The 24294-nt window shown below is 46.7% G+C and overlaps 1 protein-coding gene across 2 annotated transcripts in view; it reads left to right on the top strand.

The window, feature by feature from the left end:
• The first annotated feature begins 15955 nt into the window (after nt 1-15955).
• The window catches only part of USP18 (ubiquitin specific peptidase 18), a 34582-nt gene continuing 26243 nt past the window's right edge, over nt 15956-24294 (top strand). Inside the window, exon 1 of one of the 2 annotated variants that reach the window (XM_077267116.1) lies at nt 15956-16100. The gene's annotated coding sequence lies outside the window, so the exon portion shown is untranslated. The remainder of the gene's footprint in view (nt 16101-24294) is intronic. The other variant, XM_077267117.1, reaches the window with a different exon arrangement.

Here is a 24294-nt window from a genome sequence, read left to right as displayed (position 1 = left end):
GCACAGTGATCCGGGTGATGCAGCCCCATGTAGCAGGGCACAGTGATCCGGGTGATGCAGCGCCATGTAGCAGAGTACAGTGATCCGGGTGATGCAGCGCCATGTAGCAGGGCACAGTGATCCGGGTGATGCAGCCCCATGTAGCAGGGCACAGTGATCCGGGTGATGCAGCCCCATGTAGCAGGGCACAGTGATCCGGGTGATGCAGCCCCATGTAGCAGGGCACAGTGATCCGGGTGATGCAGCGCCATGTAGCAGGACACAGTGATCCGGGTGATGCAGCCCCATGTAGCAGAGTACAGTGATCCGGGTGATGCAGCCCCATGTAGCAGGGCACAGTGATCCGGGTGATGCAGCCCCATGTAGCAGGGCACAGTGATCCGGGTGATGCAGCGCCATGTAGCAGAGTACAGTGATCCGGGTGATGCAGCGCCATGTAGCAGGGCACAGTGATCCGGGTGATGCAGCCCCATGTAGCAGAGTACAGTGATCCGGGTGATGCAGCGCCATGTAGCAGAGTACAGTGATCCGGGTGATGCAGCGCCATGTAGCAGGGCACAGTGATCCGGGTGATGCAGCCCCATGTAGCAGGGCACAGTGATCCGGGTGATGCAGCCCCATGTAGCAGGGCACAGTGATCCGGGTGATGCAGCCCCATGTAGCAGGGCACAGTGATCCGGGTGATGCAGCGCCATATAGCAGGGCACAGTGATCCGGGTGATGCAGCGCCATGTAGCAGAGTACAGTGATCCGGGTGATGCAGCGCCATGTAGCAGGGCACAGTGATCCGGGTGATGCAGCGCCATGTAGCAGGGCACAGTGATCCGGGTGATGCAGCCCCATGTAGCAGGGCACAGTGATCCGGGTGATGCAGCCCCATGTAGCAGAGCACAGTGATCCGGGTGATGCAGCGCCATGTAGCAGAGCACAGTGATCCGGGTGATGCAGCGCCATGTAGCAGAGCACAGTGATCCGGGTGATGCAGTACCATGTGGCAGTGGCACAATATTACCGTCATATAGGGCATCTCCTGTGGCTCATGTGTTTGCAGGGTTTCATCACATGTAAAAAATGCTACAAAAATAATTATTTCAATTTCAAACAAAAATGACAAATGTTTTCTCCGCTTCCTCCCGGCTGATGGAGATGTTAACTCCTTAATGACCTGTAACAATCACTGCCAGCGACATCTTAAGAAAGTCCGTCCAATCAACCTGCATGCCATCATTGTGTCAGACAAGTCCCATCCAGCAACATAAGAATGTTTAACCCCTTAAGGACCGAGCCTCCTTTCACAATTCTGACCACTGTCACTGTGGTTATAACTCTGGAGCTTCACCGGATCTCGATGATTCTGACATTGTTTATTCGTGACATATTGTACTCTGTGATAGTGATACATTTTGATCTATATCATTTATGAAAATATCGAAAATTTGACAAAAACATTAGAAAATTTCGCAATTTCCAAACTTGTGGAAATGTGGAAGCCCCCTATATTTCAGTTAACAGATGATGGACCTGAGTGGGGACTTGCTTCTTTTGAGGATTGAGTTGAAGCTTTTATTGGGAACATTTTACATAGCGTTTTGGATCACAATTATCCGGCTCTCTACGCTGAGCACTTTGGGGTTTCTGTCTAAATCTCTGAGTGACGTGATTTAGATGAAACCCCTGAGGGATCCATTCACCATAAGGAGGCAGCAGAGTTACTGTGGACTCCGTCTGGCCTCTGTTCAGCATTGCCCTTTTTTTCAGTGGAAAAAATTGCGGCAGACTGTGCTTTTATGCAATCCTAAAAAGATGGACACCGCTGGATCACAGGTCAGACGGAGTCCACAGTGCCTCCATCTGCCTCACTATAGGGAATCTTCCGCCAGAGGTTCCGTCTGAATCACGTATTTCAGAGATTTACATGGAAACCCTGATGTAAGCCCTCAGTGAAGAGCACAGGATAAATGTGCAACGAGCCTTACTGGGATCTTTGGGAGGAAGAATGAACAAATCAACAGCAGGTGAAGAATTGTTTTTATTTTTTATGCCGTTCCTTGTGTGGCATAAGTGATTAGGTGACTTTATTCTTCGGGTAGGAGGGATAACAGTGATACCAGATTTATCTTTTTTTATGTTTCCGCTGCTGTCACACACAAAAAACTCTTTAATATATAGTTTTTGCATTGCTTTATCCTGAGAGCTATAGCTATTATTTTATTTTTTCGCTGATGGAGCTGTATGGTGGATTGTTTTTACGGGAGAAGATGCCGTTTACGTATTTACATGACGTCCGCTGTGCTGAGCTCCGACGGTGATCATGCTGGGATCTGATGATATTTCAGCACATCCCGGCCGATCACAGTGATCAATCAGTCAGGTTGTCGGCACGGAACTGTCACTGTCATTATGGACATAGCACGTCACGCTGCCGGAACCTTCTCATGATGTGCTATGTCCTTCATTGGTCATATTGGTCATATATTGGATGAGTGCTAGAATAATAAATCAAAATGCCGAAACTGACACTTCCCTAAAAAACTGCAATAAAAAAAAGGATTTAAATGTGGTATGTTCCCCAAAATGGTATCAATAAAAATGTCAGCTCTGCGTACAAGAAGCGCTTCCCCTCTACGGCGATGTGGTCGGAAAAAAGTTACAGCTTCAAGAATAAACATAACAAAACTCCGGTGAGACGCTTCATTATAAGGACGGAAGAGATAGAGGAAACAATGCAAAGAGATGGAAGAAAGCAGCCGAGAGGGAGCAGCAATGGCGGCACTGGGCATGAATGGTAGTAATGGTGGGATGAGGTCACAGTGGTGGCAACGCGCGTCGGGCTGGCATCCGCCGCTCACTGCCTCTGCACCATTACTGCCACACAGTGGGTTTGGCTCCATGGTATGGTTCAAGCTTTTAGCAGCTCATGATGATATTTATGTTACTTGTTTGACTAAAGACACTTAGAGCTCGGCGAGATCTGTGGGGATCTACATGGGATCTGGTTCTGTGGCATCTCTGTAGCCTCGGAGGCTAATGGCAGATTGTTAGATCGTCTGTTTAGCAGGTTAAGATATATGGAGATGATTGATATCGTTTATCTTTTCTTTGCATTTGGTGCCAATCACTGTTTCCCTACTTTATTTGATGAGACGTAACACAGTTCCCGACCCCCGAACCACAATATTGTTTGTAAATGATCTCCTTCATGAACCCCCTGTAGCATTTCAGATGTTTAATATTTTGTAATATTACAGTCATATAAACTATCTACAGGTGTTGGCTGGTATACCGTGGCTCCTGCGCTTTACAAGGCATATAGTCTGCCATTTTAAATGGTTTTAATTTTTATATGTGGTGTTAAGTGTAATAATAAAAATGTGTTATTTACGGTGATCCCTGCTCTGTATGTATGTCTCTCTGTTCTTGGCTTATAGCAATCCTGGTATATATGTCCCCCATCCTGGTGTATACGTCCCCCACCCTGGTGTATATGTCCCCCATCCTGGTGCATATGTACCCCATCCAGTTATATACGTCCCCCACCCTGGTGTATATGTCCACTATCCTGGTATATGTGTCTCCCATCCTGGTGCATATATCTCCCATCCTGGTATATACGCCCCCCATCCTGGTATATATGTCCCCCATCCTGGTATATATGTCCCCCATCCTTGTATATATGTCCCTTATCCTGGTATATATGCCCCATCCTGGTATATACGTCCCCCGTCCTGGTATATACGTCCCCCATCCTGGTATATATGTCCCCCATCCTGGTATATATGTCCCCCATCCTGGTATATATGCCCCCATCCTTGTATATATGTTCCCCATCCTGGTATATATGCCCCATCCTGGTATATATGTCCCCCAACCTGGTATATACGTCCCCCATCCTGGTATATACGTCCCCCATCCTGGTATATCTGTCCCCCATCCTGGTATATCTGTCCCCCATCCTGGTATATATGCCCCCATCCTGGTATATCTGTCCCCCATCCTGGTATATCTGTCCCCCATCCTGGTATATATGTCCCCCATCCTGGTATATATGCCCCATCCTGGTATATCTCTCCCCCATCCTGGTATACATGTCCCCCGTCCTGGTATACATGTCCCCCATCCTGGTATATACGTCCCCCATCCTGGTATATCTCTCCCCCATCCTGGTATATACGTCCCCCATCCTGGTATATACGTCCCCCATCCTGGTATATCTGTCCCCCATCCTGGTATATATGTCCCCCATCCTGGTATATATGTAGCTTATCCTGGTATATATGTCCACCATCCTGGTATATATGTTCCCCATCCTGGTATATATGTTCCCCATCCTGGTATATATGCCCCCATCCTGGTATATATGCCCCATCCTGGTATATCTGTCCCCCATCCTGGTATATATGTCCCCCATCCTGGTATATCTGTCCTCCATCCTGGTATATACGTCCCCCATCCTGGTATATCTCTCCCCCATCCTGGTATATACGTCCCCCATCCTGGTATATACGTCCCCCATCCTGGTATATACATCCCCCATCCTGATATATACATCCCCCATCCTGGTATATATGTCCCCCATCCTGGTATATCTGTCCCCATCCTGGTATATATGTCCCCCATCCTGGTATATATGTCCCCCATCCTGGTATATATGTCCCCCATCCTGGTATATATGCCCCATCCTGGTATATCTGTCCCCCATCCTGGTATATCTGTCCCCATCCTGGTATATACGTCCCCCATCCTGGTATATCTGTCCCCCATCCTGGTATATATGTCCCCCATCCTGGTATATATGCCCCCATCCTGGTATATACGTCCCCCATCCTGGTATATCTGTCCCCCATCCTGGTATATCTGTCCCCCATCCTGGTATATATGCCCCCATCCTGGTATATACGTCCCCCATCCTGGTATATCTGTCCCCCATCCTGGTATATATGTCCCCCATCCTGGTATATATGTAGCTTATCCTGGTATATATGTCCACCATCCTGGTATATATGTTCCCCATCCTGGTATATATGCCCCCATCCTGGTATATCTGTCCCCCATCCTGGTATATATGTCCCACATCCTAGTATATATGTCCCCCATCCTGGTATATATGTCCCCCATCCTGGTATATATGTAGCTTATCCTGGTATATATGTCCACCATCCTGGTATACAGTGCCTACAAGTAGTATTCAACCCCCTGCAGATTTAGCAGGTTTACACATTTGGAATTAACTTGGCATTGTGACATTTGGACTGTAGATCAGCCTGGAAGTGTGAAATGCACTGCAGCAAAAAAGAATGTTATTTCTTTGTTTATTTTTTTTTTAATTGTGAAAAGTTCTTTCAGAGGGTCATTTATTATTCAACCCCTCAACCCCCCAGAATTCTGTTTGGTTCCCCTAAAGTATTAAGAAGTAGTTCAGGCACAAAGAACAATGAGCTTCACATGTTTGGATTAATTATCTCTTTTTCCAGCCTTTTCTGACTATTTAAGACCCTCCCCAAACTTGTGAACAGCACTCATACATGGTCAACATGGGAAAGACAAAGGAGCATTCCAAGGCCATCAGAGACAAGATCGTGGAGGGTCACAAGGCTGGCAAGGGGTACAAAACCCTTTCCAAGGAGTTAGGCCTACCTGTCTCCACTGTTGGGAGCATCATCCGGAAGTGGAAGGCTTATGGAACTACTGTTAGCCTTCCATGGCCTGGACAGCCTTTGAAAGTTTCCTCCCGTGCCGAGGCCAGGCTTGTCCGAAGAGTCAAGGCTAACCCAAGGACAACAAGGAAGGAGCTCCGGGAAGATCTCATGGCAGTGGGGACATTGGTTTCAGTCAATACCATAAGTAACGTACTCCACCGCAATAGTCTCCGTTCCAGACGAGCCCGTAAGGTACCTTTACTTTCAAAGCGTCATGTCAAGGCTCGTCTACAGTTTGCTCATGATCACTTGGAGGACTCTGAGACTGACTGGTTCAAGGTTCTCTGGTCTGATGAGACCAAGATCGAGATCTTTGGTGCCAACCACACACGTGACGTTTGGAGACTGGATGGCACTGCATACGACCCCAAGAATACCATCCCTACAGTCAAGCATGGTGGTGGCAGCATCATGGTTTAGGTAGGATTACAGGATCCATTAGGGCGACTCTGCATAATAGGTACACAGATTCATGGGGGATGCTTTTTGCACTTTATATTCCTGTGTACTATCTGTAGTAGTCTTGGGAGTCCTGTTTTATTATGCACTTTAACTGTGGCCATTAGCGGGTGTACTTCCTTCAACCTCCCATGGGGTACTATCCTGAGTTAATTCTGTAGTTTTTTATGCATGTTCTCATTCTGTATTATTTTGTTTTTTCTTGGAATAAACTTTCATTTTTATCTATTCATGGTTGGCTTCTTTCTGGGTGTCAGGCATTGTGCTGCCATCTTGTGGTTGTTTACTATATTTGTCGGAAGTACCATTTGTTCTATATTGGTTAAGGACATATTGTGTTTAAAAGGAGAATACCAGTAGGAGTCGTGCTGTAAGACCGAGGCAACATCCTACTGAGGCGCACTACCGGTGGCCGGAACGCCGAGGAAGTATTACAATATTCAGCTTCAAGCAATACTCTAAACAGCGGCAGGACAGTCAGTCTAAGGCGGGCTGTCTTCACTTATATCACCTATGCAGTCTTGGGGGGCAACTTGTGGAGAGGGGCGACTCTAGGGTCCCGGAAGAGCTCCGAGCCTACCCGTCAAACGGGTGCCGTCCCAACCAGAACACCAGGGAGGGACGGAGGATTAGCAGAACATCATCTAATTGAGTTGTGAGGGAACTTAAGAAACGGACACAACAGTTGTGGGGACTTTCCGTAAGCACAGCAGGGAAGGACCGCAACACATAGCGCTAGGGGGAAGGCACCGATTTCCACCTGTGAGGAGAACTCTGGAGGTGCCATTGGACCGGCCGGACTTGTGCAGCCTGGTGAACCGTGTTCTGGACTGAGGACCCAGAGACCTTCAGTAAAGAGGTAAAGAGACTGCAACCTGGTGTCCTCGTTATTTACTGCACCGCACCACTACAGCGTCACCATCATCATCATCATCCATCCTATCTTTCACTGTACGCCCCTCAGCACGGTCACGGACCGGGGCCTAGCCACCGTGACAACCCCAGAGCAGAGACTCAGAGGCCCGGTACCGGGTACCCCTCGGCCCTGCGGCAGTGGGGGGCGCTACAACTTGGCGTCACGAACAGGATCTACTTAAGCCTGAAAAATCAGGTCATGTGTGCCTTGGAACTGTGATTTATTGCGCTTGGACTGTACTTTATTGTAAAGGCTGTGCTGCGTCATTTACCGCCAAAACTCCCGCCAAAAGTCGCCGCCATTGCAGCGCCACGGGGAGCGCAGAGGGAGAAGAAGGGCGTGCCATGGGAGGAGATTACCAAAGTGGCGCCAGAGGTAGCGACCGCCCCCTTCGACTCCTGCTGCGAGAGGACGACCTACCCAGCAGCAGAGGAGAACCGCCCCCTGATCTGCAACGGCGGGAACGAGGTGAAGAAGGAGCCCGACCCTGGAGAAATGGCGGAGCCAGGTGCATGCACTGCCACCGACTATCAGACAGCGATGACGAACAGCAAGTGCCTGAACGAGGAAGGAGCAATCCCGGCTTGCCCTCATCCACCAGAGGCGGACCCACGCCCACTGCAGCGGAAGGATCTGAATTCCTTGGAACCGGCCGCGGAACTGAGCCTATCCATCCCGTCCTCGAAGCCAGCGGAGGAGGAACCATGGAGGGCGGAGCCGCATCTAGGGACCACGGTGGAGGAGCCGCGGTCCGGGCTGCGGCCGATTCCAGTGTCCTCGTCAACGGACCGGATCGACATCGGTGGAATCACATCGGACGCAGGTATGGAAGACGCCCCTGCTCCCCTGCTCGATCCCGCTCCCGCAACCGGCCCTCACCCCAGTAAAAGCCGTCTCCTCTCGGCAGAGCTAGTGGTGTTACCCCCCGATGCAATGGGGAAGCTGGTACCACCGCTGCCGACTAGGATGGGGGAACCCGTAGACGTGGGCCCAGATGGGGTGACCCTCCAGTGGGATACCCCCCGTGTTGGGCCAGATGGAGTTCGGGAAGAAGGATTCACTCTTGCTGTACTTACTTGGGAACAATACAAACAATGCTTGATCCTACATTGGAAACGGCAAAAAGAGGCAGAGCTGACTGACCCACCAAGGGTGCAACAACCACCTCTTGCATGTGATGACAGGGACATGGTAAAGCGGGGCACTGTGTTGGCTTTCCACCCGAGGAGAGGATGGGGCTCCATACAGGAACCGGGGCTACTAACCGACGTCTTTGTTGCCAGTTGCAACGTGAAGACTCCCTGCTGCGGCCGAAGTGGTGATCCATTGCAGAGGGGGGATCCGGTGACTTACACCCGTCATCGGAATGCATACGGGTGGTATGCCCGGGATGTGCGTCGCTGTGAGCTTGGGGGAACGTCATCTGCTACTTCAACCATGATGGAACCAGACGTGACAGATCTGACCAATATTGCCGCCGTACGTCTCATTGCAGCAACTGAGCTGGCGGCTAGAGTCCGCCTTCGGGTCCAGACATCGGGTGGTCTGACTGCACCAGGGAAATCCACCAGTGATACTGGTGCGGCATCAGCTGCTGACCTAGGATCAAAGTCTGCACAGTCGGAAGGTGCCCACTTTCGGCTGATGTCTTGCGATTTACTATGAGGATAAACCTCGATACCATGAGTATGTATATAGTTACTGTTCTCCTGTTTTGCTGCTAAACCCGTTCAGGGTAAACTCTTAAAGGGATCCCTTTGTTGACCCGGGATCCCTATTGTTTTGTTTGTTTTTCTAAGTTTTTGCACAAAGTTTCCAGAACTGCCGCAATCATGAACAGTGCATGATACAAACTTTTTGTAAATAGTTTGCACCTTCTTAAAGGTGCTCCCTACTGGTTTTACTTCAAAAAGGACTCTTTGTGAAGATACCACACTGGAACCTTTGCTGAGTATGGACTGGTAGCTTGCGAAGATATTCTACCTCATAGAGACTTGGTCCCCTCTTAAAGGGGATGTTCATTTGTTGCACTTAAATGGTGATATTGCTTTAAGACAGGTAGCAATAATGTTTTGACGAAAGAAAGTGATGATAATGCTTGCATGAGAAAGTTATGTGTATCCAACTAGTTAATTGTGAAGAAATGCTGATAATGTTCCCTGAAAGAAAGTGAAAGCTAGAAGAGGGATGCAGTGGGCCCGTAGGGGTAGACGTAGTGTCCAGCATACATGTCAGTAAGAAAATAATGAGAAGGTTTAATGTTATACAGAAAATGTTTGATAGTGTTGATAGACAACGAGGACAGAAGGTGAACCCTGAGTCCTCCTGGGAGCCATATAGAGATGGCTCAGTGCTCTTAAACTGAAAGTAATGTTATGTTCTATACTGTGTATAGTAGTTGAAAAGACAGAAGGTCCTGTAAGAAAGGAGAGGCAGTAGGTCTGGTGCCGTTAGGACAGGCGGTCCTGCAGATTTAAAGAAGGAGAATGTAAAAGTTAAATTGCCTTATAATGTGATTATGAGAAGGTCTTTAGCGGATTCAGAGTGTACGTCCTTAAAGGCAATGTTAAATTATTGTTCAAGAATTTGTACTAAGTAGAATACCCGGTTGGGTAAGAAAAGTTACTTATAGCATGTTGCTATGATATTTAACCATGTTTGTAACGTTCAAGTGTCCTCACCTCCCATAAAGGGAAGCTCTGTTCAAATATACTTATTGTTATTGCACTCAACAAAACTGTATGTCTTTTTGCTAACTTGTATTGTTGTTTTCTTCCCAGTCCCGGAGTACTGGATTTAACCAGGGGGGAGTGCAGCGCCCCAGAGTCCTGGTCGTTGCAGTACTGTGGCTCCGCCACTAAGGGGAGCTATGGTACGTCTGATGGAACTGAAGGAGTTCATCTGATCAGGTATCACAGACACCAATACATTTCACCGCCGGGCCTCCAGGGGGAGCTAAGGGTTCTATTCATTAGGCCACTCCTCACACACTGGTAAAACTGGGGGTCAGGCAGGAAGTTAGTCAGAAAGCTGACTGGGTTGGAACCAGGCAACACCTTGTGGCAGAGGGTGTTGCGGGAGAAGATTCGGTAGGGTCGCTGTCAGGAGTGGGATCCTGACGGAGACTTGGTAACTAGAGAGAAAGCAACGGGACCGTGCCTGCTCAGTATAGCGGCGGTGCCCAAGAGGGGATTGGAGGCGAGATAGATTGTGCTGAGTGAGAAACGAGATCAAAGCGACAAGGAGAATACCAGTAGGGGTCGTGCTGCAAGATCGAGGCAACATTCTACTGAGGCGCACAACCGGCGGCCGGAACGCCGAGGGAGTATTACAATATTCAGCTTCAAGCAATACTCTAAACAGCGGCAGGACAGTCAGTCTAAGGCGGGCTGTCTCACTTAAATCACCTATGCAGTCTTGGGGGGCAACTTGTGGAGAGGGGCGACTCTAGGGTCCCGGAAGAGCTCCGAGCCTACCCGTCAAACGGGTGCCGTTCTAACCGCAACATCAGGGAGGGACGGAGAACATCATCTAATTGAGTTGTGAGGGAACTTAAGAAACAGACACAACAGTTGTGGGGACTTTCTGTAAGCACAGCAGGGAAGGACCGCAACACATAGCAGGTGGAAATCTGTGCCTTCCTTCTAGCGCTAAGAGAACTCTGGAGGTGCCATTGGACCGGCCGGACTTGCGCAGCCTGGTTATCCGGACTGAGGACCCAGAGATCTTCACTCTTCAGTAAAGAGGTAAAGAGACTGCAACCTGGTGTCCTCGTTATTTACTGCACCGCACCACTACAGCGTCACCATCATCATCATCATCCATCCTATCTTTCACTGTACGCCCCTCAGCAGGGTCACGGACCGGGCCTAGCCACCGTGACAACCCCAGAGCAGAGACTCAGAGGCCCGGTACCGGGTACCCCTCGGCCCTGCGGCAGTGGGGGGCGCTACATATACGTCCCCCATCCTGGTATACTGTATATGTAGCTCATCCTGGTATATATGTCCCCCATCCTGGTATGTATGTAGCTCATCCTGGTATACAGTGGGGCAAAAAAGTATTTAGTCAGTCAGCAATAGTGCAAGTTCCACCACTTAAAAAGATGAGAGGCGTCTGTAATTTACATCATAGGTAGACCTCAACTATGGGAGACAAACTGAGAAAAAAAAATCCAGAAAATCACATTTTCTGTTTTTTTATCATTTTATTTGCATATTATGGTGGAAAATAAGTATTTGGTCAGAAACAAAATTTCATCTCAATACTTTGTAATATATCCTTTGTTGGCAATGACAGAGGTCAGACGTTTTCTGTAAGTCTTCACAAGGTTGCCACACACTGTTGTTGGTATGTTGGCCCATTCCTCCATGCAGATCTCCTCTAGAGCAGTGATGTTTTTGGCTTTTCGCTTGGCAACATGGACTTTCAACTCCCTCAAAAGGTTTTCTATAGGGTTGAGATCTGGAGACTGGCTAGGCCACTCCAGGACCTTGAAATGCTTCTTACGAAGCCACTCCTTCGTTGCCCTGGTGGTGTGCTTTGGATCATTGTCATGTTGAAAGACCCAGCCACGTTTCATCTTCAATGCCCTTGCTGATGAAAGGAGGTTTGCACTCAAAATCTCACGATACATGGCCCCATTCATTCTTTCATGTACCCGGATCAGTCGTCCTGGCCCCTTTGCAGAGAAACAGACCCAAAGCATGATGTTTCCACCACCATGCTTTACAGTAGGTATGGTGTTGGATGGATGCAACTCAGTATTCTTTTTCCTCCAAACACGACAAGTTGTGTTTCTACCAAACAGTTCCAGTTTGGTTTCATCAGACCATAGGACATTCTCCCAAAACTCCTCTGGATCATCCAAATGCTCTCTAGCAAACTTCAGACGGGCCCGGACATGTACTGGCTTAAGCAGTGGGACACGTCTGGCACTGCAGGATCTGAGTCCATGGTGGCGTAGTGTGTTACTTATGGTAGGCCTTGTTACATTGGTCCCAGCTCTCTGCAGTTCATTCACTAGGTCCCCCCGCGTGGTTCTGGGATTTTTGCTCACCGTTCTTGTGATCATTCTGACCCCACGGGGTGGGATTTTGCGTGGAGCCCCAGATCGAGGGAGATTATCAGTGGTCTTGAATGTCTTCCATTTTCTAATTATTGCTCCCACTGTTGATTTCTTCACTCCAAGCTGGTTGGCTATTGCAGATTCAGTCTTCCCAGCCTGGTGCAGGGCTACAATTTTGTTTCTGGTGTCCTTTGACAGCTCTTTGGTCTTCACCATAGTGGAGTTTGGAGTCAGACTGTTTGAGGGTGTGCACAGGTGTCTTTTTATACTGATAACAAGTTTAAACAGGAGCCATTACTACAGGTAATGAGTGGAGGAAAGAGGAGACTCTTAAAGAAGAAGTTACAGGTCTGCGAGAGCCAGAAATCTTGATTGTTTTTTTCTGACCAAATACTTATTTTCCACCATAATATGCAAATAAAATGATAAAAAAAACAGAAAATGTGATTTTCTGGATTTTTTTTTCTCAGTTTGTCTCCCATAGTTGAGGTCTACCTATGATGTTAATTACAGACGCCTCTCATCTTTTAAGTGGTGGAACTTGCACTATTGCTGACTGACTAAATACTTTTTTGCCCCACTGTATATGTCCCCATCCTGGTATATATGTACACCATCCTGGGTCCATTGAGCTGCAGTATATTGCGGTGCAGGGACCATCTGGCAATCGCCACCTTCGGCCAATCAGAGGCAGCTGACCTTGTTGTGCCTGCTATGGTGATGCCTAATGTCCTGCCATGAGACGCCAATGCCTGGCACGCTGACGTAACCTGCCGGCCTCTGATTGACTGGTGGTGTGAATTGCAGGCTCCTGCACAGGAATACACTTCAGCTGAATGTGGGTCCTCAGACGCACCCGCAGCTGCAGGAAGCACAGGGGTCAGCGGGTCCCTTCCTGCCCAGTTAGTCGCACCCTCTGGCGATCGGTCACTGCACGGAACGCGTCTCCTCCAGAGTCCAGAGGTGGCGGCTTTACACCACTCCATCCGACACTTGGCAATGTGCTTGGTGATGTACGGCAGCGCAGTGTTTATGGTGCGGACTCTGCAGTTATGGGGTCAGTAGAGTGGTGGGGATATTTCTGCCCTCAGCACTCGGCCCCCCGCTCTGTAACGTTACGGGGTCTCCACTTTGTGGCTGGATGACCTGAATAAATAAATGATCATCACAACAAAAAAAAAAAAAAGAGTCACTGATATGAAGAAAAGAAACCAGTGATCTGCGGCTTCTCCATCGCTCTCCTCCCAGCAGCGCAGATGTCGGGCGTCCAGATAACGTAACGTCACCCTGCAAATAGCATGGAAGAGGACGATGCCCTCCACTTTGCCCCCGGCAATAATCCCACCATCCCTCCGTCCATCCAGCTGCCCTGACGACACGGACCCCTGACACACAGTTATTCTTCATTGCTGAATCTGTGAATCCTGTGCAATTTCTCCCTCATCTCAGCGACATAAAACTGCGTGACGTGCCGAAGATGGAGGGCGCCTCATTAAGGGGTTAAATCAGGGGCAGAAATATCATTGGTGCAACCTGTGCAGCCGCAGAGGGGCGCAAGAAGGCAGGGGGTTACTGCCCGCCCGGGCCGAGCTCCTGGGCTGGCAGGGGTTAACAGCGCCACCGGGCTCCTGGGCAGGCAGGGGTTAACAGTGCCACTGGGCAGGCAGGGGTTAAGGCTCCCGGTTTCCTCAGGGCCCCTGGGCAGGCAGGGGTTAAGGCTCCCGGTTTCCTCAGGGCCCCTGGGCAGGCAGGGGTTAAGGCTCCCGGTTTCCTCAGGGCCCCTGGGCAGGCAGGGGTTAAGGCTCCCGGTTTCCTCAGGGCCCCTGGGCAGGCAGGGGTTAAGGCTCCCGGTTTCCTCAGGGCCCCCGGGCAGGCAGGGGTTAAGGCTCCCGGTTTCCTCAGGGCCCCCGGGCAGGCAGGGGTTAAGGCTCCCGGTTTCCTCAGGGCCCCCGGGCAGGCAGGGGTTAAGGCTCCCGGTTTCCTCAGGGCCCCCGGGCAGGCAGGGGTTAAGGCTCCCGGTTTCCTCAGGGCCCCCGGGCAGGCAGGGGTTAAGGCTCCCGGTTTCCTCAGGGCCCCCGGGCAGGCAGCGGTTAAGGCTCCCGGTTTCCTCAGGGCCCCCGGGCAGGCAGGGGTTAAGGCTCCCGGTTTCCTCAGGGCCCCCGGGCAGGCAGGGGTTAAGGCTCCCGGTTTCCTCAGGGCCCCCGGGCAGGCAGGGGTTAAGGCTCCCGGTTTCCTCAGGGCCCCCGGGCAGGCAGGGGTTAAGGCTCCCGGTTTCCTCAGGGCCCCCGGGCAGGCAGGGGTTAAGGCTCCCGGTTTCCTCAGGGCCCCCGGGCAGGCAGGGGTTAAGGCTCCCGGTTTCCTCAGGGCCCCCGGGCAGGCAGGGGTTAAGGCTCCCGGTTTCCTCAGGGCCCCCGGGCAGGCAGGGGTTAAGGCTCCCGGTTTCCTCAGGGCCCCCGGGCAGGCAGGGGTTAAGGCTCCCGGTTTCCTCAGGGCCCCCGGGCAGGCAGGGGTTAAGGCTCCCGGTTTCCTCAGGGCCCCCGGGCAGGCAGGGGTTAAGGCTCCCGGTTTCCTCAGGGCCCCCGGGCAGGCAGGGGTTAAGGCTCCCGGTTTCCTCAGGGCCCCCGGGCAGGCAGGGGTTAAGGCTCCCGGTTTCCTCAGGGCCCCCGGGCAGGCAGGGGTTAAGGCTCCCGGTTTCCTCAGGGCCCCCGGGCAGGCAGGGGTTAAGGCTCCCGGTTTCCTCAGGGCCCCCGGGCAGGCAGGGGTTAAGGCTCCCGGTTTCCTCAGGGCCCCCGGGCAGGCAGGGGTTAAGGCTCCCGGTTTCCTCAGGGCCCCCGGGCAGGCAGGGGTTAAGGCTCCCGGTTTCCTCAGGGCCCCCGGGCAGGCAGGGGTTAAGGCTCCCGGTTTCCTCAGGGCCCCCGGGCAGGCAGGGGTTAAGGCTCCCGGTTTCCTCAGGGCCCCCGGGCAGGCAGGGGTTAAGGCTCCCGGTTTCCTCAGGGCCCCCGGGCAGGCAGGGGTTAAGGCTCCCGGTTTCCTCAGGGCCCCCGGGCAGGCAGGGGTTAAGGCTCCCGGTTTCCTCAGGGCCCCCGGGCAGGCAGGGGTTAAGGCTCCCGGTTTCCTCAGGGCCCCCGGGCAGGCAGGGGTTAAGGCTCCCGGTTTCCTCAGGGCCCCCGGGCAGGCAGGGGTTAAGGCTCCCGGTTTCCTCAGGGCCCCTGGGCAGGCAGGGGTTAAGGCTCCCGGTTTCCTCAGGGCCCCCGGGCAGGCAGGGGTTAAGGCTCCCGGTTTCCTCAGGGCCCCTGGGCAGGCAGGGGTTAAGGCTCCCGGTTTCCTCAGGGCCCCCGGGCAGGCAGGGGTTAAGGCTCCCGGTTTCCTCAGGGCCCCCGGGCAGGCAGGGGTTAAGGCTCCCGGTTTCCTCAGGGCCCCCGGGCAGGCAGGGGGTAAGGCTCCCGGTTTCCTCAGGGCCCCCGGGCAGGCAGGGGTTAAGGCTCCCGGTTTCCTCAGGGCCCCCGGGCAGGCAGGGGTTAAGGCTCCCGGTTTCCTCAGGGCCCCTGGGCAGGCAGGGGTTAAGGCTCCCGGTTTCCTCAGGGCCCCCGGGCAGGCAGGGGTTAAGGCTCCCGGTTTCCTCAGGGCCCCCGGGCAGGCAGGGGTTAAGGCTCCCGGTTTCCTCAGGGCCCCCGGGCAGGCAGGGGGTAAGGCTCCCGGTTTCCTCAGGGCCCCCGGGCAGGCAGGGGTTAAGGCTCCCGGTTTCCTCAGGGCCCCTCTCTCTCAGCTGCAGTTTTCTAGTTTCATTTTCCTGACTGAAGACAGAGAAATGAAACTAGAGGGAGCGGAGCCTGGATGTGAGCGAGCGTGCACGTGAGGGGGTGAGAGCGTGCACGTGAGGGGGTGAGAGCGTGCATGAGGGCCACGGCGGCTATATAGGAGGCCGGGCGCACGGCGCGGTCCTGTGCACAGACCCTGCTCGGTAAGTATCTGTCTATAGCTGTGTGTGTGTATATTATTATTATTATTATTATTATTATTTATTGTTATAGCGCCATTTATTCCATAGCACTTTACATGTGAGGAGGGGAGTACATAATAAATAACCAGGACCGTAATCATCAACAATACAAGTCACCGCTGGTCCAGGAGGAGCGAGGACCCTGCCCGCGAGGGATCACACATATATATGTATATATCTGTGTATATAGTGTGTATATAGATATATATGTGTATATATAGTGTATATGTGTGTCTATAGTGTGTGTATATAGTGTCTATAGTGTCTGTGTGTATATATATATATGTGTGTGTATAGTCTGTGTATATAGTGTGTATATAGATATATATATGTGTATATATAGTGTATATATGTGTGTGTGTGCATATAGTGTATGTGTATATATATATGTGTGTGTATATAGTGTCTATGTGTATATATATATGTGTGTATATAGTCTGTGTATATAGTGTGTATATAGATATACGTGTGTGTATATAGTGTGTATATAGTGTCTATGTGTATATATATATATATATATGTGTGTATAGTCTGTGTATATAGTGTGTATATAGATATATATGTGTATATATAGTATATATATGTGTGTCTGTGTATATAGTGTGTATATCTCGGGGTCACCGCGGACTCTTCTTCTTACACATTTCCCTTCTTTTCTCTCTACAATGGTTTCACTTTAATTCTTTATTGGAGGAAATGAACGATATCAGTGTGAGGAGAAGTGAGAGCGATGTATAGAATTATACACAGGACACAGAATAGGCAGAATCCCATCAGTCACACAGGACGGCGGACGACACTGCAGCTCTATACGTCTCTGTGCACCGTATACTGTAGACTGGAGAGATTCTTTACATATACAAATATATAGAACTTTGTACAGCTGAAAATTTTTCACCTCATAGTTTTTGCTCTTTTCCCTTTTAAACTGGAGCATGACCTGGAGACCGGGCAGAGAAAGCAGACAAAAGTCAGACGGAGAAACAGATAGATAGATAGATAGATAGATAGATAGATAGATAGATAGATAGATGATAAATAGATAGATAATAGATACATAATAGATATACAGATGATAGATAATAGATACATAATAGATATTAGATGATATATAGATAATAGATAATAGATTATAGATGATAGATAATAGACAGATAATAGATGATTAATAGATAATAGATAGATAGATAATAGATAGATAGATAATAGATAGATAGATAGATAATAGATGATAGATACATGTAGATAATAGATAGATGATAGATATATAAATAATAGATAGATAATAGTTGATTAATAGATAATAGATATATAATACATACTGTAGATAATACATAATAGATAGATAACACTGGCCAACAGTGAAAATGTTTCTGAAATGAAAATAGCTGGTTTGTAATAATTTTAGCATCCTAAAAACGAATATGTTACTTAAAAATCATTATTAGCTCTTGTTGCTGAGATACAGGTCATTTAAGATTATTATGCAGGAAAATAGGGAAATTTTGAATTTTCAACAAATGTGTATTGGTAAACCTGATTACAGACCTGTTGAACCAATGTCAGCCATTTTATTCATTGTGTCTGCATAGTTTGTACTAATTGAAGTCTCTTTCTCTTGTTGCAGTAATTTTGTGGAGAGAATTTACACTTTGAAAATGCCTCGTAAATGTGCAAATATTGTTAACAATTTTTGTTACGTGTGTGGTTATGTGACATTTGCCAACCAAAGAAGACCAATTACTCCACTTGTGAAGACTGCTTACCATCATTACTTTGCTTATACGTGGCACTTAAATACGTGGCACTTATACGTGGCACTTAAATACGTGGCACTTATATACGTGGCATTTTGAGACCTATAATTTTTCCACATTTTGGTCCACAGAGTCATGTGAGGTCTTGTTTTTTGCGGGACGAGTTGACGTTTTTATTGGTAACATTTTCGGACACGTGACCATTTTTTATCACTTTTTATTCCGTTTTTTGTGAGGCAGAATAACCAAAAACCAGCTATTCATGAATTTCTTTATACCGTTCTGCGTTTGGTAAAATTGATAAAGCAGTTTTATTCGTCGGGTCAGTACGATTACAGCGATACCTCATTTATATCATTTTTTAATGTTTTGGCGCTTTTATACGATAAAAACTATTTTATAGAAAAAATAATTATTTTGGCATCGCTTTATTCTGAGGACTATAACTTTTTTATTTTTTTGCTGATGATGCTGTATGGCGGCTTGTTTTTTGCGGGACAAGATGACGTTTTCAGCGGTACCATGGTTATTTATATCCATCTTTTTGATCGCGTGTTATTCCACTTTTTGTTCGGCGGTATGGTAATAAAGCGTTGTTTTTTGCCTCGTTTTTTTTTTTTTTTTCTTACGGTGTTTACTGAAGGGGTTAACTAGTGGGACAGTTTTATAGGTTGGGTCGTTACGGACGCGGCGATACTAAATATGTGTACTGTACTGTGCAATTTATACTCTTGTAATGAATTCTTCTCGCTACCTACAGCACATACTTCCATGGCGTGTATCTAAAAAACGAGAGCTAATTAAACAATTCTGTGGGTATATTTGAGTTTCTCGACCCAAAATTAGTAATATTTGCCTATTTTCATCAAAGAAACATAAAAAAAGTTGTTTTTTGTTGGCCTGTGTAATAGATGATAGATAATAGATAGATAATAGATAGATATTAGATAGATAATAGATAGATATTAGATAGATGATAGATCCATGTAGATAATAGATAGATACTAGATATATAAATAATAGATAGATGATAGATAATAGATGATTAATAGATAATAGATAGATATATAATACATAGATAATATATAGATACTAGATAGATAATAGATACATTTAGATAATAGATAGATAATAGTTGATTAATAGATAATAGATATATAATACATACTGTAGATAATAGATAGATAATAGATTGCTTCTTGCTCAGCACCCAACACTCTTCGCTTGTGCTGCTCCTATTTTTCCAGTGTAGATATTTGCGTCCTTTGACACAACAAGACATCAGATATTAGACACCAAGAAAATTTGAGACGAGTAAATTTCCACCAAAGTATTAAAGAATAAAGTATCTATAGTTCTGCTGACGACAGATGAATATATAGACGGACACACGACCCAGGGACGGGCGTCAGATTCTACCGCTCCCACCGGTGTGACCTGCTCTCGTCACTCAGGAACCCAGAGTGGAAAACACCGAAATATTTCTATATGTACAGAGTCTATCAGACGGCAAATAAACAGGTTCTCACTATCACTCCCATCATCTGTGCAAACTAAAGTAGCAAATCTCAGAGAAATGTGTGTCCCCTCCAGCCCTGCAATCCAGTCACTAAGGATGCCAGGAAATCACCTGTACTACACGTCACTGCTCTATCCTCCATCAAAGCAGCAAAAAACAATTTATTTGATATGCAAATAAGGAAGACTTTTCTCACACTGCCTTAATTTGCATACTGATTACTGTAATTTCTAAATTGACAGCACTGCCTGCACTCAGGACACTGCAAGAGCCATCACATAGTGTCCCTGCTGTATTATAGTAGTTATATTCTTGTACATAGGGGCAGTATTATAGTAGTTATATTCTTGTACATAGGGGCAGTATTATAGTAGTTATATTCTTGTACATAGGGGCAGTATTATAGTAGTTATATTCTTGTACATAGGGGCAGTATTATAGTAGTTATATTCTTGTATATAGGAGCAGTATTATAGTAGTTATATTCTTGTACATAGGGGGCAGTATTATAGTAGTTATATTCTTGTACATAGGGGCAGTATTATAGTAGTTATATTCTTGTACATAGGGGCAGTATTATAGTAGTTATATTCTTGTACATAGGGGCAATATTATAGTAGTTATATTCTTGTACATAGGGGCAGTATTATAATAGTTATATTCTTGTACATAGGGGCAGTATTATAGTAGTTATATTCTTGTACATAGGAGCAGTATTATAGTAGTTATATTCTTGTACATAGGAGGAGTATTATAGTAGTTATATTCTTGTACATAGGAGCAGTAATATAGTAGTTATATTCTTGTATATAGGAGCAGTATTATAGTAGTTATATTCTTGTACATAGGGGCAGTATTATAGTAGTTATATTCTTGTACATAGGAGCAGTATTATAGTAGTTATATTCTTGTACATAGGGGCAGTATTATAGTAGTTATATTCTTGTACATAGGGGCAGTATTATAGTAGTTATATTCTTGTACATAGGAACAGTATTATAGTAGTTATATTCTTGTACATAGGGAGCAGTATTATAGTACTTATATTCTTGTACATAGGAGCAGTATTATAGTAGTTATATTCTTGTACATAGGGGGCAGTATTATAGTAGTTATATTCTTGTACATAGGGGCAGTATTATAGTAGGTATACTCTTGTATATAGGAGCAGTATTATAGTAGTTATATTCTTGTACATAGGAGCAGTATTATAGTAGTTATATTCTTGTACATAGGGGCAGTATTATAGTAGTTATATTGTACATAGGAGCAGTATTATAGTAGTTATATTCTTGTACATAGGAGCAGTATTATAGTAGTTATATTCTTGTACATAGGAGCAGTATTATAGTAGTTATATTCTTGTACATAGGGGCAGTATTATAGTAGTTATATTATTGTACATAGGGGCAGTATTATAGTAGTTATATTCTTGTACATAGGGGCAGTATTATAGTAGGTATATTCTTGTACATAGGGGGCAGTATTATAGTAGTTATATTCTTGTACATAGGAGCAGTATTATAGTAGTTATATTCTTGCACACAGGGAGCAGTATTATAGTAGTTATATTCTTGTACATAGTGGCAGTATTATAGTAGTTATATTCTTGTACATAGGAGCAGTATTATAGTAGTTATATTCTTGTACATAGTGGCAGTATTATAGTAGTTATATTCTTGTACATAGGAGCAGTATTATAGTAGTTATATTCTTGTACATAGTGGCAGTATTATAGTAGTTATATTCTTGTACATAGTGGCAGTATTATAGTAGTTATATTCTTGTATATAGGAGCAGTATTATAGTAGTTATATTCTTGTACATAGGGGCAGTATTATAGTAGTTATATTCTTGTACATAGGAGCAGTATTATAGTAGTTATATTGTTGTACATAGGGGCAGTATTATAGTAATTATATTCTTGTACATAGGAGCAGTATTATAGCAGTTATATTCTTGTACATAGTGGCAGTATTATAGTAGTTATATGTTGTGAATTTGGTTTCTGGGCTCCCCCGGTGGTCACTGGTGGTACTGCACTTGTGTGCTTCATCTCCTCTGTTCACCTGTTTTCCATCTGGATGTGGGAGTTTTCTATTTAGCCTTGCTCCTCAGTCATTTCTATGCCGGCCAACAATGTTACCAGAAGCCTTTCTGTTGCATGTTCCTGCTCCTAGACAACTATCAGCTAAGTTGGACTTGTTGTCCTAAGTTTGTTTTGCATTTTTGTTCCAGTTCTCTGTGATTGAATATTTCTGAGGCTGGAAGCTCTTGTGAGCTGAAATTGCCACTCTGGTGTCATGAGTTGATATTAGAGTCTTAAAGTAATTTCAGGATGGTATTTTGAAAGGGTTTTCAGCTGACCGTGAAGTTCCCTTTTCTGTCTTCCTACTATCTAGTAAGCGGACCTCAATTTGCTAAACCTATCTTCATACTTCGTATGTCAATTTCCTCTAAAATCACCGCCAATATATGTGGGGGCTACTGTCTGCCTTTTGGGGAAAATTTCTCTAGAGGTAAGCCAGGTCTGTATTTTCCTCTGCTAGGGTCAGTCAGTTCTCCGGCTGGCGCTGGGCGTCTAGGGATAAAACGTAGGCACGCTACCCGGCCACTGTTAGTTGTGCGGTAGGTTTAGCTCATGGTCAGCTCGAGTTCCCATCTTCCAAGAGCTAGTCCTTTTGTATGCTTTATTACGTTCTCTTGCCATTGAGAACCATGACAGTTTGGCCGGCCAAGAGTTAAAATAATTGGCAGAAGAAAGGAGAGAAAAGAAGTCTGCAGAGATTTTTTTTTTTTTTTTTTCCTGAGTTTGCTCATTAGTTGATTCACTAGCATCTCTGCTTACTGCAGCCTTCGTCTCTCTCTCCTTCTAATCCTTGAATGGTTCTGATTTCACCTGATTAAGATGGATCCTCAGAGTTTAGCTACAGGTTTGAATAATCTCGCTATGAAGGTTCAAAGCTTACAGGATTTCGTTATTCATGTTCCTACATCTGAACCTAGAATTCCTTTACCTGAATTTTTCTCTGGGGATAGATCTCGCTTCCAGAATTTCAAACATAATTGTAAATTATTTTTGTCTCTGAGATCTCGCTCCGCTGGAGATCCTGCACAGCAGGTCAGGATTGTAATTTCCTTGCTCCGGGGCGACCCTCAGGATTGGGCATTTGCTTTGGCACCAGGGGATCCTGCGTTGCTCAGTGTGGATGCGTTTTTCCTGGCTTTGGGGTTGCTTTATGAGGAACCTCATTTAGAAATTCAGGCTGAAAAAGCCTTAATGGCCCTGTCTCAAGGGCAAGATGAGGCTGAAATATACTGCCAAAAATTTCGTAAGTGGTCTGTGCTTACTCAGTGGAATGAGTGCGCCCTGGCGGCGAAATTCAGAGAGGGTCTCTCTGATGCCATTAAAGATGTTATGGTGGGGTTCCCTGTGCCTACAGGTCTGAATGAGTCCATGACAATGGCTATTCAGATTGATCGGCGTTTGCGGGAGCGCAAACCTGTGCACCATTTGGCGGTGTCTACTGAGAAGACGCCAGAGATTATGCAATGTGATAGAATTCTGTCCAGAAGCGAACGACAGAATTTTAGGCGAAAAAATGGGTTATGCTTCTATTGTGGTGATTCAACTCATGTTATATCAGCATGCTCTAAACGTACTAAGAAGGTTGATAAGTCTGTTTCAATTGGCATTTTACAGTCTAAGTTTATTCTATCTGTGACCCTGATTTGCTCTTTATCGTCTATTACCGCGGACGCCTATGTCGACTCTGGCGACGCTTTGAGTCTTATGGATTGGTCCTTTGCCAAACGCTGTGGGTTTGATTTAGAGCCTCTGGAAGTTCCTATACCTCTGAAGGGTATTGACTCCACGCCATTGGCTAGTAACAAACCACAATACTGGACACAAGTAAATATGCGTATTAATCCGGATCACCAGGAGATTATTCGCTTCCTTGTGTTGTATAATCTACATGATGTGTTGGTGCTTGGATTGCCATGGCTGCAATCTCATAACCCAGTCCTCGACTGGAAAGCAATGTCTGTGTTAAGCTGGGGATGTCAGGGGACTCATGGGGACGTACCTTTGGTTTCCATTTCGTCATCTATTCCCTCTGAGATTCCGGAATTTTTATCTGATTATCGTGACGTTTTTGAGGAGCCTAAACTTGGTTCACTACCTCCGCACAGAGATTGCGATTGTACAATAGATCTGATTCCGGGCAGTAAGTTTCCAAAGGGTCGTTTATTTAATCTATCTGTGCCTGAACATGCTGCTATGCGGGAATACATTAAGGAGTCCTTGGAAAAGGGACATATTCGTCCTTCGTCATCTCCCTTAGGAGCCGGTTTTTTCTTTGTAGCTAAAAAAGATGGCTCTTTGAGGCCGTGTATTGATTATCGGCTTTTGAATAAAATCACGGTTAAATATCAGTATCCTTTGCCACTGCTTACTGATTTGTTTGCTCGCATAAAGGGGGCCAAGTGGTTCTCTAAGATAGATCTCCGTGGGGCGTATAACTTGGTGCGAATTAAGCAGGGGGATGAGTGGAAAACCGCATTTAATACGCCTGAGGGCCATTTTGAGTATTTAGTAATGCCTTTTGGTCTTTCAAATGCCCCTTCAGTCTTTCAGTCCTTTATGCATGACATTTTCCGTGATTATTTGGATAATTTTTTGATTGTGTATCTTGATGATATTTTGATTTTTTCGGATGACTGGGACTCTCATGTCCAACAGGTCAGGAGGGTTTTTCAGGTTTTGCGCTCTAATTCCTTGTGTGTAAAGGGTTCTAAGTGCGTTTTTGGGGTTCAAAAGATTTCGTTTTTGGGGTACATTTTTTCCCCCTCTTCCATTGAGATGGACCCTGTCAAG

Source organism: Ranitomeya variabilis, chromosome 5 (assembly GCF_051348905.1).
Source record: "Ranitomeya variabilis isolate aRanVar5 chromosome 5, aRanVar5.hap1, whole genome shotgun sequence".
Lineage (NCBI taxonomy): Eukaryota > Metazoa > Chordata > Amphibia > Anura > Dendrobatidae > Ranitomeya > Ranitomeya variabilis.
Note: the sequence above shows the minus strand (reverse complement) of the source record. Positions and strands in the feature narration are given on the sequence as shown.